The sequence below is a fragment of the Aquarana catesbeiana genome, linkage group LG04 (assembly GCF_042186555.1).
Source record: "Aquarana catesbeiana isolate 2022-GZ linkage group LG04, ASM4218655v1, whole genome shotgun sequence".
In the NCBI taxonomy this organism is placed as follows: domain Eukaryota; kingdom Metazoa; phylum Chordata; class Amphibia; order Anura; family Ranidae; genus Aquarana; species Aquarana catesbeiana.
In genome coordinates this window covers 52,250,626-52,266,528 of record NC_133327.1, presented here as the reverse complement: position 1 = coordinate 52,266,528, position 15,903 = coordinate 52,250,626, and the positions used below count along the sequence as shown (strand labels likewise).

Here is a 15,903-nt window from a genome sequence, read left to right as displayed (position 1 = left end):
GGCCACACACTAGTATACTAAAATTCTTTTATTTTTCAATCTCAGGATGTTGGGCAGGAAAGCATCAACAGGGCCATCCATGAAGTGGATTTAGTGGATTTTGGTTTGCGCTTCAGGAACCAGCCAAAATAATAACAGTGTATGACCAGCTTTAAGACACTATGCACAAGCAGATATTTCATAAATGGAACATGAAGATTTGCCTGCTTTTATTTGCATCTTCAATTCAAATTGACCATGCCCTGCCCCAAACATTCTTCCCAGCTTGGCTGATATTAGCACAAAGAAAGGAAATCATTAAACCATTACAAATATTTTCAAATGTGTTGCAAATCTACTGTATGTGACAATGGATACTTCCAATGCAGGTAAGCTCCTAATTTATGAGTGATAAAGTGTATTTAAAATCCTTTTTTTTTAAATTTCGTTTTGGATAGGGCATGGAGGGGTTAGGACAGGTTCTAACACTGTCTGTGTTACAGCAGGGGAGATTCATCCTCTACTTGTCCTGGGGATAGTAAGAGAAAATCCAAAATTAGTTTTCAAACCCAAATGTTGTCAAGAGGACAGTATTAGAGGGGAAATCTTTTAGTTAGGACCTTTGTTTTAGTTACTTGCCAGTCCACTAATGAAGAGGGGATTTTCTCTCATGGAGAATTTTCCCCCACTTCTATCTCTTGATGTTTCTATAAGTGAGATCTTTGTGCCAAGTTCCAAGATCTGCACTGGGAACATTTGGCGTGGAGTAAATGCACCCAACTGGAATGTAACACAAAAATTCAACCATGTCCTGTTGACACGTTGTCCCCAGAACAGGAAATTAGAAAAAAATTTCCCCAGTAAGGACAGAGGCATCAATAAAATGTTGACTGAGGTTTTAATCCCCTTATCACTTGTAGCACCCTCTACTTAGGTAGGTGCTAGAGTTAGGATTTTTGTAAGAGTGCAGGTAAATTTAGGCAGGCCTAGCTAAAAGCTAGGCCTGTTTGTTTTGCTCTGTGTGGGCTGGGAGTGGCCCAGAGTAGGCTAGTGATTTACAGATAGCATCACTTCTCGGTTACCTCCCTCTGGCTTCTAGAAGATTCTAGAAGAGAGGAGGGGAAGAGGGGTGAAGCTGTCTGTAGTGTCTCAGGGAGCCCTGACCAATCCCGGACTAGAATTGGCAGGGGGCAGGCCTCCTTGATATACCCAGGGTCAGCCCAGCTGGGCGAGTTGTTGTCGGGTGGAAGAACTGAGTGCTAGGCTGTCGGGGCTTTTGAAGGCACCCCCCGGGAGGTGACCTTGGGCCTGGGACTCAGGTGCAGGAAGGATCCTTTCAAGACCGCATGAAGGATCTGGACAGGAGGCACAGAGAGGAGTCAGAGGGGACAGTGGGAGCTAGTACTGCAGGGCAAGTCTTCAGGAGGGAACCCCCAGTGTATGTGCGGCCAGGAGGGTCGGTGAGTGAGAGACACAGTCAGGAGGACTGGGGACCATGACTGAGAAGACTGGGAGTGTGCAGTCTGGGCTGGGTGCAGAGTCAGCAGAAAGGACTGTGATGTCATGGGCAGTGGAGTCGGGCAGCTGCAGCCAGGAGGGCTGGCAGGGCCTGAAGAGGGATTACTGGGAGCAGTAGTCCACCATAGGACAGCTAGCACTAAGACTTTATATAATATTTTTGCTTCACCAAAAAGGGGCCTGCGGTCCCTGCCTACAAATGGCAGTTTCTAAGGCCTGACTCAGTCAGAGTTGAGCCTAACCATGTGCTAGCTGTGCCTGGAGTCAAATGTTGTGCAGGAGGAGTTTGGAGAAGTGTTTGTACAAAGAGTATACATAGTTCTGTCCCAAATTGACTGCTCTGAAATTCTACTGGGCATCCCATAAATTCCCATCCCTATCCAAGTTCAAATCCCTCAATAAAAAAACAAAAACAAACATATAGACTGTTCGTTGCCTCCAAGGTGATTGGAAAGTGAATGCCGGGCTGGGCAGGGTGACAGGTGGACCACAACTTTCAGCAGCCCCAACGAGGGCACCGCTACACACTCCATCCCCAAAAATTGACTGGAGTTGTCCTGGGAGAAACCCCGGTTATACTTTCATATATATATATATATATATATATATATATATATATATATATATATATTTTTTTTTTTTTTTTTTGCTTGGCTGTGTTTGCCGGGGATGTTTTCTGGATGTTTTCTGAACCCCTGGCCTAAAACAGTCATGCAGATTAGGAAAATGCATACTTGATTCTGATCAGTGACTCAGAAACACTGAAGCTGCTGGTACAGCATGACAGCCAGGGAACTAAAAATGTCAGGTTTATATCTGTAAAATGCTCTGCAATTATAGGAAAATTTAACCCACAGAAAGGAGAATCACTGCACATGTGCTGTACCGCAACACTGCTGTATAGGTTGATAAAGTCACAGCAGACATGGTCTCTTTCCTGCCACTGATGATAGAAGATCTGATCTCTGTGTCTATAAATACTTCTATAGAACATTGTACAATCCCAACAATTTTTTCTACAATACAAGAAAGGCAGCTTTTTCTTCTCTTTTCTTCTGCTGAGCTAACATACATGTCCTCTCTTTTGTATGTATTTTTACTCCTTTATTGACTACAGACTGGAAACATTAAAAACACTGCTCAGTAAGAATACAAAGAAATGGAGAGGGGCCCACAGACACTGCTTATATTGTGTGCCAGGAATCAATGCAAGTATACAGTCATTCTTCTCTTCCAGACATGCCGTAGATATTACATTCTGGCGAACCTCAAATAAAAGTAAGAAAGATAAGATAAATATCATTTAAAGCGAATTTATAGTCAAAACTTTTTTTTTTTTTGGTTTTGGATTGAGTATGGAAGAGTTAAAACCCCTGTCAGGATGTTTTTAGCTGCTTATGTCCATTTGGGGAGATTTCACTGCTTCACGTAATGGTCCAGAGTGGCGACCGGAAGTGAGAGACACAAAGTGAGCAGAAAATACATCTTAGACAGGTGTCACCAGAACAAGTGTCCCCCTTTGGATGATTACCACTCTTATTCTGGAGACAATCTGAAACATTTTTTGCATTTCCCCCAAAAACAAGGGGTATATTACTTTTGTACATTATCCAAAAGTAAAAAAACAAATAACAATTGGCTTTATATATACTTTGTGTATTTATCTCTTAATAATTGTGCTCTCCTCTTTCTGCCCCTCCTCTTCTATATTTCTCCTTCTGTTCTCTTCTCCCATCTCCCTTCTTCTTCTCCTTCTCTTCTGCTATATCTCTCCTCTTCATTCATTCTCTAACTTCCTGTCCTTCCTCTATCTCCAATCTGCCACTCCTCACCTTCCTCTCTCTCACTCCTCCTCTTCCTATCCTTTCCTCTTGTTTTCTTTATATCCCTATCCTCCATTCTACCTCTCTTCTCCCTCTCCCCTTCTCTCCTTTTTCTCCTCCTCAACTCTCCCTTTCCCCGTCTATCTCTACATGTCTCCTCTCCTTCTCCCCCTCGTCTCGTATATTTCCCCTTCTCTTCTCTCCTTCTCTCCCTTGTTTCCTTTATTTCCCCTTCTCTTCTCTCCTTCTCCCCCACTTCTCCTATATTTCTCCCTCTCTTCTCTTCTTCTCCCCCTCCTCTCCTATGTTTCTCCTTTTCTTCACTTCACTTCTTTTCTCTCTCCTTCTCCCCTCCTCTTTTATATGTCTCCTTAACTTCTCTTCACTCCTATATCTCTTCATTCACTCCCCTACTATCCTTTCTCTTACCCATTTCCTCTTCTTCTCCTCTTTATCTTTCTTCTCATCCCATCCTCCCTCCTAGTCACCATATCTCTCCCTCTCCTTCTCTTCCCCTCATTATACATCTACTCTCTCCTCCTCTCCTCTCTAGTTCCTTTCCGTCTCCCCAGCTCTTCTTCTTCCCTATTGCTATTTGAAGAACCAGCAACATCACTTTTTATCTCCTGAAAAGCTGGCTGTCCTCCCTTCTTCTTTCACATACACATCGAAGTTCATTAGAACTGACTTTTTAACTTTATAGAGTGTTCTGGAGAAACTTAAGAGGATGGAGTACAGTGTGCACAGATGAAGTCTGTGGGCAGATTTACAACACCTGTTAGCATTTAACCAACAACCGAAGGAACCAATTCCAACCAAAACTTTTTTTTAGCTTTACAGCATGAAGGTTTAGCTCTGGTTTTATTGATATTTATGCAACAGAACTGAAAAATGTGCTGGTAGAATAGGGACTGGTCAGAGGGGGTTCAGATTTAAAGGAGTTTGCTAGATGTGTGTAAAGTCATATAGCAATGTCTAAAGGTTTCACTAAGAATTCTATTGCTGTCTTCTTGCCTAATTCCGGGCCAAAATCATGGGGCCTCATACAACCTACTTGATAGGGTCCCACCTCTCCAACACCTTCTATCAGCCTACCTGCCCACTACCTCACATTTTGTACCCCCCCATTACCCCTAACTTTGCACCCACCCACAAACCACCTTACTCTATACCGCCTGCATTCCCCTTTACCCTGCACCACCTGCAGCTTCCAATACTCTATACTCTGTGTCCTCTATTGCTCCACATTGTCTATCCATGAGTCAGGGATGAGGAGCAGAGAAAGTGGGGACCCAGGCTTAGGAAGTTTGTGGACTGTGAGATGCCTACAGCCAGCCCTCCTGCTGACTTTATGGGGCCTGGACCCCATATAGGAGGGCTGTCTTTACTCCATCCCCTCATTGGCAGCCCTGGCCCTAGTAAACCTGTCCCCCCTTTCTTATTCTGAAATCATAGGGACAGTAGAAGATGTAAATTCCCCCAATGGAGTCACAGACATTAAGTAAACCTGGCAGGGTGTTAACCATTTGTTGCTAGATCTGGCATTACCACAGGTGCTACGGAAGTGCCAAATAAAAGCCATTCAATAATTGTCATTTTCCTGGAATTGTGGTGAAATAAATTTTGGAAAAATGCTTACATTTCATAAAAATGAATTGGTACCAATGGGGATGGCAAATTTAGAATTCAGGGTTTTTTTTATTTTTTATTTTTTTAAGGTGCAAAGGTTTTAATGACTTCTGAGGTTCCAAAACTTTCCCAGATCTGTTCTTGTGTCAAAAATGGTCTCTGATTCATCACATTATTTTCTTTTTTTTTTTTTTTTTTACAGAAAATTTAACCAGCAAAGAAACACTAGGACTTTATTAAACCCAAATTCACTCCAGTAGCATACTGAGGGAAATTGAGACTTTTTGCTTAAGCACACGTTTCGCAGATGGCAAAATTGATAGTTTTGAGCAGAATCAATTTAGTCGAACTACCTCAACTCCTCCCCAGAAACTAAAGGTCGTGATGGAGATCAGAAAACTTTTTTTTTGATCAGACACATTTTCCAATTGCACCAACATTGTACATGTCTTGTCAACCTGCAGCTATCATTATGCACAGTGGAAACTACAGCAGAGACCAGACAATTATATGAAGGGCTTTATTCGGAGACTAATTAAAATTCATTTTGTTATTTGGCAGACACCACATTTTATGGAACTGGCTGTTTTGTCCATGGATGACTGGGATAGGGAAATGTAATGATACCCTGACAATGATTGACTGTGAAAAGGTGGGGTATAATTAAACAAAACATTGAACAATGATGTGTCTCTGCTCTTGATAGAACGTAGAATAAACATATTCTGACTATTATTAATCGCAGACAATGGAGAATGATCGCTATTGTTTTCACTGTTCCTGTTAATGAATTACATATCAATACGGGGCGGACAATCTAAGAATAGGAGGGTGGGTAGGCTTGTGTGCAGATATCTTATTAAGTACAATAGCTATTTGGCTCTGCTGGGGGAAATTTGTCCCTAATGTACTGATATTTCTACATAATGAATCCATTATTAGTATTTTTGTTAGCCCAATATCCCCACATCAATGCAGCAAAGTTGGTTTACCAAACCATTTTTTTTTTTTTTTTAAACCATATACTTTTTCATTCAAAATTATTTTTTCACTTGACATTAAACACTATTACATACAAAAGATTCCCACTGAACATTTAAAAAAATGCATTAACAACAGAACACTAAACACCTAATTAGAGCAGAATTCTTAAAGGGTAATAATTAGGGATGAGCTCAATGTTCAAGCCGAACAGTGAACAATATGTGGCGTTCGCGGCAAATTCGAAAGCCGCGGAACGCCGTTAAAATGGGACACTAACATGAAAAATTAAAAGTGCTAATTTTAAAGGCTTATATGCAAGTTATTGTCATAAAAAGTGTTTGTATCAATGCAAAAAAAGTTTTAAAAATGGCTGTTTTTTCAGGAGCAGTGATTTTAATAATGCTTAAAGTGAAACAATAAAAATGAAATATTCCTTTAAATATCGTGCCTGGGGGGTGTCCTTAGTATGCCTGTAAAGTAGCACACCATGTTTAGAACAATACCACAGCAAAACAACATTTCTAAAGGCAAAAATGTCATTTAAAACTACTCACGGCTGTAATGTATTGTCGGGTCTCGGCAATATAGATAATAATTATTGAAAAAACAGCATGGGCCCCCCCCCGTCCATTACCAGGCCCTTTGGGTCTGGTATAGATATTAAGGAGAACCCCACACCCAAATGTAAAAAAAAATTGCATGGGGGTCTCCCCAAAATCCATACCAGGCCCTTCTGGTCTGGTATGAATAGTAAGGGGAACCCTGTGCCAAAATGTAAAAAAAAAATGGTGCAGGGATCCCCCCAAAATCAATACCAGACCCTTATCTGAGCACACAACCTGGCAGGCCGCAAGAAAAGAGGGGGCAAGAGAGTGCCCCCTCTCCTGAACCGTACCAGGCCACATGCCCTCAACATGGGGAGGATGCTTTGGGGTCCCCCCCAAACACCTTGTCCCCATGTTGATAAGGACAAGGGCCTCATCCCCACAACCCTTGCCTGATGGTTGTGGGGATCTGCGGGTGGGGAGCTTATTGGAATCTGGAAGCCCCCTTTAACAAGGGGACCCCCAGATCCTGCCCCAGATTCCGCCCCCCCCTATGTGAATGGGTATCGGGTACATTGTACCCCTACACATTCACATTTTGGGACAAGTCCTTTTTTAAAAAAAAAATTTAAAAACTGTCCCGCGATGTTCATTCATCTTCGATCACAGCGTCCGGCAACCCGATAAAAAAAAATGGAAAAACTCCGCCTTCATGGGAGGCTCCCGCTAAATGAAGCCTCTTCGCGATGACAGCTGTTATATAGCTGAGGGCAGGGTCACCAGGTGATGTAAACAGGTGACCCTGCCCCCTCTGACATTATGTGATGTAAACAGGTGGCCCTGCCCGCAGCTAAATAACAGCTGTCATTACGAAGAGGCTTCAGTCAGCGAAACCTCCAATGGAGGTGGCGCTTTTTTCGTTTTTTTTTTTTTTTTTATCGGGTTTCAGACACTGTGATCGAAGATGAATGGACATCGCAGTACAGTTTTTTTATTTAATAAAGGACTTGTCCCAAATTGCCTACTGTCATTTTTAACAATTTGACACTTTTTTTGGTGAATCTGTAACGGTACAATGTACCCATTCACATGGGGGGGCAGGATCTAGGGCCCCCCTTGTTAAAGGGGGCTTCCAGGTCCAATAAGCCCCCCCGCCCACAGACCCCCACAACCCCCGGGCAAGGGTTGTGGGGATGAGGCCCTTTAACATGTTGAAGGCATGTGGCCTGGTAGTTTTCCTGTGGCCTGCCAGGTTGCGTGCTCGGATATGGGTCTGGTATGGATTTTGGGGGGACCCTACGCCATTTTATTTAAAATTTTGGCTCGGGGTTGCCCTTAAATCCATACCAGACCTGAAGGGCCTGGTATGGACTTTGGGGAGACCCCCACGCAATTTTTATTAATTTGGATGCGGGGTTCCCCTTATTATCCATACCAGACCCAAAGGGCCAGGTAATGGACTGGGGGGGGGGGGCGGGGACACATGCAGTTTTTTTCAATGATTTTTTTATCTATATTGCCGGGACCCAAAATACATTACAGCCGTGAGTAGTTTTGAATTACATTTTTTCCTTTAGAAATGTCATTTTGCTTTGGTATTGGTCTAAACATGGGAAAAAAGCGCTACTTTACAGGCATACTAAGGACACCCCCAGGCACGATATTTAAAGGAATATTTAATTTTTATTGTTTCACATTAAGCATTATTAAAATCACTGCTCCCGAAAAAACGGCCATTTTTAAAACTTTTTTTTGCATTGCTACATGTCCCCTGGGGCAGGACCCGGGTCCCCAAACACTTTTTATGGCAATAATTTGCATATAAGCCTTTAAAATGCGCACTTTTGATTTTTCATGCTTGTGTCCTATATACTTTACGTATTTTAAGCCTGTTTGCAAGTTCTGGTGCAAACCGAACCGTGGGGGTGTTTGGCTCATCCCTAGTAATAACTATCTGAGCAGCTAAATCCCCAAGCATGAGAAAGATTAGTTACTCATACAAGTCATTCCCTTACTTTAGAGGAACTTAGCACAATACCCCCAGGATATAGGATTAAGTCCACACACTTCCAAAAGTTACATTGTTAGCCTGGTTGAAAAAAAAAAACACAAGTCCATCTAGTTCAACCAATAAAAGGGAAAAAAATTCCTAAAAATAAAATAAAAAAATAAAACATACAATCCTATACCCACAGTTGATCCAGAGGAAGGCAAAGAAAAACCCAGCAAAGCATGAACCAATTTGCTCCAGCAGGGGAAAAAATTCCTTCCTGCTCCCCCAAGAGTCAATCAGATATTCCCTGGATCAACTTTACCTATAGATGTTAATATCCAGTTATATTATGTACATTTAGGAAAGAATCCAGGCCTTTTTTAAAACAATCTACTGCGCTGGTCAGAACCAGCTCTTGAAGGAGTACAGTCCAACCGTTTCGTATTTGAAGATTAAAGCTATTTTCCTCCAGACGTAAAGTGTGCCCCCTTGTCCTTTGTGATGACCTTAAAGTGAATAACCCAACACTCAACACTTCCCCAAGTGCCATTGAAGGCTGATAAAACATAACAAGGGAAACACCACTTGAGGTGGGTCCACAATCTAATGCCCCTATCTATGTTTGGGTGCAGGTACAGCTTGTAACCAAAATTATTACAAGAAATGAAGGTGGATTACCGGACACCAAAGGAAAATAGAAACTCCAGCTTCTTTATTAGAACAATTCAAATTCTTGGACACCAGCACAGCTACATGGGGGGACCAGGCTGACACATTTCAAGTTCACTGATGCGTAATAATAATCATGCCATAGAAGGCTGTCACTGGCTACCTTCTCTTTCTGGTTCACAATGTACAACATCGCTCCATCACTCACAGAGAGACTCTAACATAAAGGGGCTGATAATTACAAGCCCTCTCTCTTGTAATGGTCTAGCAGTGATGGCGAACCTTGGCACCTCAGATGTTTTGGAACTACATTTCCCATGATGCTCATTAGCCATATAATTAGCCAAAGTAGGTTTCAGAAAGATGGTTAGGTTTGGATATATGATGGTTTCTAATGGGGTTTTTGGTAGATGAGGAGCAGGTCTGCAGGTATAAACTTGTAATGGTCTCTACATTAGGAGCTGAGACTATTACAATTATGTCATTCATCCCACTGACAAGAAAGGTAATAAATGTTTCCAGAAATAGAGAGTTTGTTTTATGCAGACAGACGATTCTTATATGAGAACAGTTGATCACCCTTCACTCTGTAAGTTCAATCCTTTAACAAATGAAGTACTCATGAATGAATGCATACCATGAATTTAAAGACGCACTTGTGACCCAGATTGTGAAATTGGATGTCATGTCACTTGTATAATAAAGTCATAAAAACCCTCTAAAATGACAGACTCGCGATTGTCCTTGCATCCTCCCTATCTGCATTGCTGGGAATTGGCCAAGTCCCAGCAGAATGAAAACAGCTTGTAATGTACCAAGACAGGCAAGAAGAACCCGACAGAGTGGAATCATGCATATACCTCAAAGGGGAAAATGTCAGGTCTTCAGGTATCTGAAAACTATCAAAAGCTAAAAACAATTTGTATACCTCAAGGTTATTAACTCTCTATTTCTGGAGACATTTATTACCTTTCTTGTCCGTGGGATAAATGCCATCATTGTATTAGTCTCAGCTCCTAAGGTAGAGACCATTACAAGTTTATACCTGCAGACCTGCTCCTCATCTGCCAAAAACCCCCTTAGAAACCATTGTATACCCAAACCTAACCACCTTTCTGAAACCTACTTTGGCTAATGATATTTTACAAGAGACTGCCAAGTTACAGAGACTATAGACCAGTGATGCCGAACCTTGGCACCCCAGATGTTTTGGACCTACATTTCACATGATGCTTATGCACTCTGCGGTGTAGTTGAGCATCATGGGAAATGTAGTTCCAAAACATCTGGGGTGCCAAGGTTCGCCCTCATTGCTAGACCATTACAAGAGAGAGGGCTTGTAATTATCCCTTTATGTTAGTCAGAGTCTCTCTGTGAGTGATGGAACGATGTTGCAGAGCTATTCATCCTGTGAAACTGCATGTGCATTTATTCAGTGTGAATGGGGGCAAAATCGAACACTATCACACGGAATAGAGTGAATTAGGAAGATACTGCAATTTGGCCACTAGATGGAGCTGATGATTATAGAAAATAAGTAGTTATTTAACATAATCATTAGCTCTATCTAGTAGCCATAATGTGGTATTTTCCACATTATTCTGTATGAATGAAAAACATTAGACCCAGAGAGAAATCAGCCTAATCACATTAATTTCCCGCCTTTTACACAGAACATGCGGTTTCAGAGGATGCACAGTTCTGCATTTTTTTTTCTTAAAAGACATACCTAAAGTGGTTCTAAAGGCTCATGCATTCTATGCATGAAGGTAAAAAACCTTCTGTGAGCAGCAGCCCCCCTCAGCCCCCCTAACACATACCTGACCCCCATCTCGTTCCAGCAATGTGCATAAATGCCTCAGCTCCCTGGGGACTCTCCTTCCTCATTGGCTGGGACAGCAGCAGACTGTCAATCACTGCTACTGAGCCAATCAGGAGAGAGAGGGGATGGGGCTGAGCCATTGCTTTGTGTGTGAATGGACATGCAAAGCTGCAGCTCGGGAACAAGCCTGCTTGGGTGCCCCCAGAGCAAGCTGCTTGCTCTGGGGGCACTCGGTAGGAGGGAGGGGCCAGGAGCGCTGGTAAGGGACACAAGAAGGGAAGGATCTGGGCTGCTCTGTGCAAAACCGCTGCACAGAGCAGGTAAGTATACCATGTTTGTTATATATTTTTTTTAAAAGAGACTTTAATATCACTTTAAGAGTCCTGATCTACTGTACAGTACCGTGCAAAAATTTTAAGAACTTGAAAATATCTGGTAAAGTGAGGGTGCTTTTAATATTAATTAAATTAATAGTTTTTATTTATCAATTAACATCCTACAAACTAGCTAGCAAGGAGATCGCTGCTTTGACACTTATCGCCATCTCCAAGCACTTGCCAGAGACCAGCTCCTTGCAAGGAATACAGGGGGAGTATGGGGGGTCAGCAAAATGTTCCAGGCAAGTAGGCAAAGTGCTGTCTGTCAAAGTCTGTTTGCCTGGTGTGTGTGTGTGTGTGTGTGTGTGTGTGTGTGTGTGTGTGGGGGGGGGGGGGGGGCGCCCTGCCGACATCACAACTAGACTTAGGTAGCACCTAGGAAGATGGGTCAAAGTACTAAATGCACTTTGTCCCCTGGGTGATAACAGAACACATTCATAAAAATAAAAGTAAGACTTCTGTAACCACTTACCGAATGCCTCCTGTTTCTTTACTTCGGAAATATCACGTGATTTGCATTTCCGGATAGGGGGGCGCACCGCTCCAGCTATGCTGTCATTCGCTACAGCATGAGCCAATCAGCGGCTGCCAGATAATGGCTGGCACTCACTGATCGGCTGAGTGAATGACAGGATTCTCCACAAACAGCAGCAATGAATTGGCTATTTTGACGGAACACCGGCAGCAGGAAATGTGGGTAGAAGGCGGGTAATCAATTTGTGTACAGTCTGATCTGGTGATCCTGTGTCATCTGCTGCATGAAGGAAGAGGAGAGCACAGCACAACCTCCTCTCTCCTGTCTGTCGCTGTCACTTTCCCAAATTACTTTTTAATTTTAGTTCCCTGCAGCAGGCAGCCCTCCCCTCCCCAGAATATCCATGAGGTGGCCATGGGCATGAAGTGGGATGGCACAACTGAAATCTGGGGGGGCTGCAGGCTACCCCAGCACCACCCCCCTAGATCTGGCCATGCCCTAAACCTTGGCCTTTGGGTTGGTCTCTCAAACTTTCTCACCTAGCTCTTCTGAACTCCCTGGATTCTCCTGCCTCCCAGCCTTTAGTTGCAGACCCTCAGTCCACAGCCCAATAGTGTTCACTTGCTGTTCCCTGCAGCCACTGTAATTCCTGGTGTCAGCACGATCAGTGCAAACGTACACTTGCTGCTCCCTGCAGCATAGGCCTGTGCCCTGGTCTCTCAGTAGGGGTTCTCCTGACACCCTGGGCTCTCTCACTCCTCTGGGACTCACAGACTCCCTCAGTCAACTGGGCTCGCCTCAACACCTTAGCTCTCCCAGTCCTCCAGACTCGCTCAGCTGTCCTGACTCTCTCAGTCCTGTGGGTAATGAACCTCTCCAACATGGAGTACTTACTCCTGAATAGAGTGCCTCTCCTAATGGAAGTACACATATCTCTCCTGATGGGAGCTCTGACTTGTCTCAAAATGAGAGCACTAAGCTTCGGCCAGGTCTTGCTTATAATAAATGTGCACGCCTGCACACTCACGCAGCCTGCGAATCTCTGGCAAGACCTGGGCACTGGATTGGAGACTTCTTCCCACCCAAATCTCTTTGAAGTCTCCAAGTTCCAGATCCTGATACAGGATTACAAAACCCAAGGGAAACAGGAAACCCAGTTTTTTTACTCAGACACAATACTCTGGAACTCCTCAAGCTCTATCCTTGAGATATCCTTGCATCCTATCACTATATTTATTCATGTATTTAGCGGTTGGAGTTTCAGCTTTAAACTATCCTGACTTTTAACTTTTCAATCAACTTCTTACAGCAATCTTCATCCCAGTGCTCTCTAAAAGGCCATAAAAGATCAGAGAATTCTGGTACCTTGACTTGGTAGTACTACAACAAAACTTTGGCCGGCATCATGGAAAATTGCAGAAGCCGGGGCACAAAGTTCACCAGAACTGGCAGCTTAGCTTTGTGTTAGACGTCATCCAGACATGCCTCTTCTCAGTTCTTTGTCCAGTGCTTCTTTCTTGCACCACACTGTCATAACTTCAGATTTTTCTCTTCTCATGCTTATGGCTCTGGCTGAGTTTGCAGAAATATTTGAACAAGAAGCCAAAAAGTGTCAGGGGTTTGGATAGACATAGAGTTTATAAAGTGTCCATGTGTGCTGGTAGTTTTCATCACAAAACTTGACTTAGCCTGACATTTTGAAGTGTCCTCTAAGACCAGTGTAAGAGTGATGGCAGCAGTAGCAAACATTACCCATGGGACGGTGGGGGGAAAATTGAATCCTATTTTACAACATACTTTAAGATTCTGAGATGATAATATAGAATGTAAACAAAGGTTATGTCCCTACTGTGCCCCACACAACACATAAAAGTCGAATGTCAAAACTATTTGGTTAAAGGGTGAAGCTTAAAGTAGAACTAAAGGCAAAACTTTTTTCTTTTTCATTTGGATAGAGTAAGGAAGGGTTATAACCCCTGTCACTTTTTTTTTGCCACCTGTGCCCCATTGCGGAGATTTCTTTTCACCTTCTGCCCCGTAGCCAAAACAGGAAATCCCTGCAAATTAAGAGGATTTCTTGGAGACCCCCAGGTCAACAGCACCAGTGTCCCCATTAGAAGATTTCCCCTCTATTACTTTTCTAGGGACCTAAAATTTGGGATTTTCTTTTACTTTCACTTTCAATGATAATGGAAAACAGGACTAATAGAGAGGGTGAATCTCCTTAATGGGGGCACGGACAGCAATAAAAACTGACAGGTGTTCTAATCCCTCTCTACTCCCTCCAAAATGAAAAAAAAAGTTTTACCTTGAGTTGTACTTTAAGCACAAACTTATCTTATTTGCCCCCTTTTGGTCTGTTAACCCCTTCCCGCTGACGTGTCCTATATATGCGGGCTCTCGGTGGATGGGCTTTAACGCAGAGAGGTCACATATATGTGACCCTATGTAAATATTTTTTTGTCCTAAGAGCGCGCAGAGTATTATATTATTTTCAGCTATCTTTAAAGCTGAACTCATAGCAGAAATGTTTCTGAAAAGCTATAATGGTGCTGATCTTACCAACAAATGTGATGGTGTGTGTGTTAATATTTATATTGAACATGAGATATTTATTCTTATCCCCAGCTTTGCAGGCCTGATTTACCTGTACATCTGTTTTGTTACACTGGTGGCTGAGCACCCTCTGTCCACCCAACCATTGGTCTGGTAATTCACCACTGTAGTTCTGTTCTACGGGACCCAGAAGTCATCAGTCCCAGTTCTGCCCTCATCTCAGCCCATGTTCCACCCACACACCCGGGCCATCAGCTCTTGCATTTCCCATTTAATTATGGGAAAAGTAGTGCTGTTTCCCCAGAGGTGATGTTTGAGAAGACAGAATGTCCTCCTCCCAGCACATGTGTAGTTCTACTCCCAAAAGGGCCACTGTTTGGTGTCATGGGTTCTATTTCCACTTGTGCAGCAGACAGAAAGACAGTAAATTCCACAGCTCTGGATAAGAAAAGCACAGTCTGGGGGTTGTTTTTTTAACAGTTTATTGTAGGTTAACTTAGATGGGAACTAGGGAGCTGTGGGACATTTTAAAACTCTGACATTCACAGAAATGATTAGGCATGATGGGAATTGTAGTTCCTGAACAACTGGAGGCCTATAGTTTGGAGAACCCTGCTCTAGAACTTTGCACAGTAGTATGAGGGCACTGTCTCCCTAGCAGCATCTTCTTAGCACAGTCCTCCAAGCGTTAGGACATGAAGTGGGCAACACTGGTGCACCATTTGCAATGTCCCAGGCCAGGCAAGCCTTAACTGAATGTAGCAGAGGTTGGGCCCCTGGGCCTGAATGTCTCCCTCAGACTCAAGCAGGCAGCCTCCTCCGTGGAACCCCCAGATGAGATCCTGTGGCACTCCTCCTTTGGTTCAGCAAAGAGCTGGTAGGTAGATGGGCCCCCTTAGAGAAGCACGGCTAGGGCCTTGCTAAGTAGGTGGATTTTGAGCAGGATGGCCAGGGAGGGTGGGCAGTGTGGGCCACCCCATCTCTTCACATCAAAGCTCCCCATCACATCAGGTGTCCCCCATCATGTCAGAGGTCTCCCATGAGATCAGAGGCCCCCATCACATCAGAGGTCCCCATCACATCAGAAGCCCCATCTCATCCAAAGCCCCCTATCACATCAGAGGCCTCCCATCATGTCAAATGTCCCCTATCACATCAGAGGTCCCTTATCACATCAGCGGTTCACCTTAACATTTGAACTCACCCCTTCACTTCAGAGGTCTCCCATCATGTCAGAGGTCCCCCATCACATCACAGGCCCCCATCATGTCATAGATACCCCCATCACATCAGAGGTCCCTCATCAAATCAGAGGCCCCCATCATGTCAGAGGTCCCCCCATCACATCAATACCCCCCAATAGATGAGAGCCCCCAAGCACCTCATTACAGAGCCCCCCAATCACTTAGTCCTCCCTTTACATCAGAGCCCTACCTTTTATTCCTAGCAGCATGGAAGAGGGTGAAAGATGAAGGAGGTCTGGAGTCATGCGTTGCCATGGCTGATGCTATGCATTTTAGCCCTAGACAGTCA

At 43.6% G+C, this 15,903-nt stretch overlaps 1 protein-coding gene across 1 annotated transcript in view; it reads right to left on the bottom strand.

The window, feature by feature from the left end:
- The window catches only part of KCNK3 (potassium two pore domain channel subfamily K member 3), a 144,308-nt gene that overhangs the window by 14,893 nt on the left and 113,512 nt on the right, over positions 1-15,903 (bottom strand). The gene's annotated exons all lie outside the window — the stretch shown is intronic.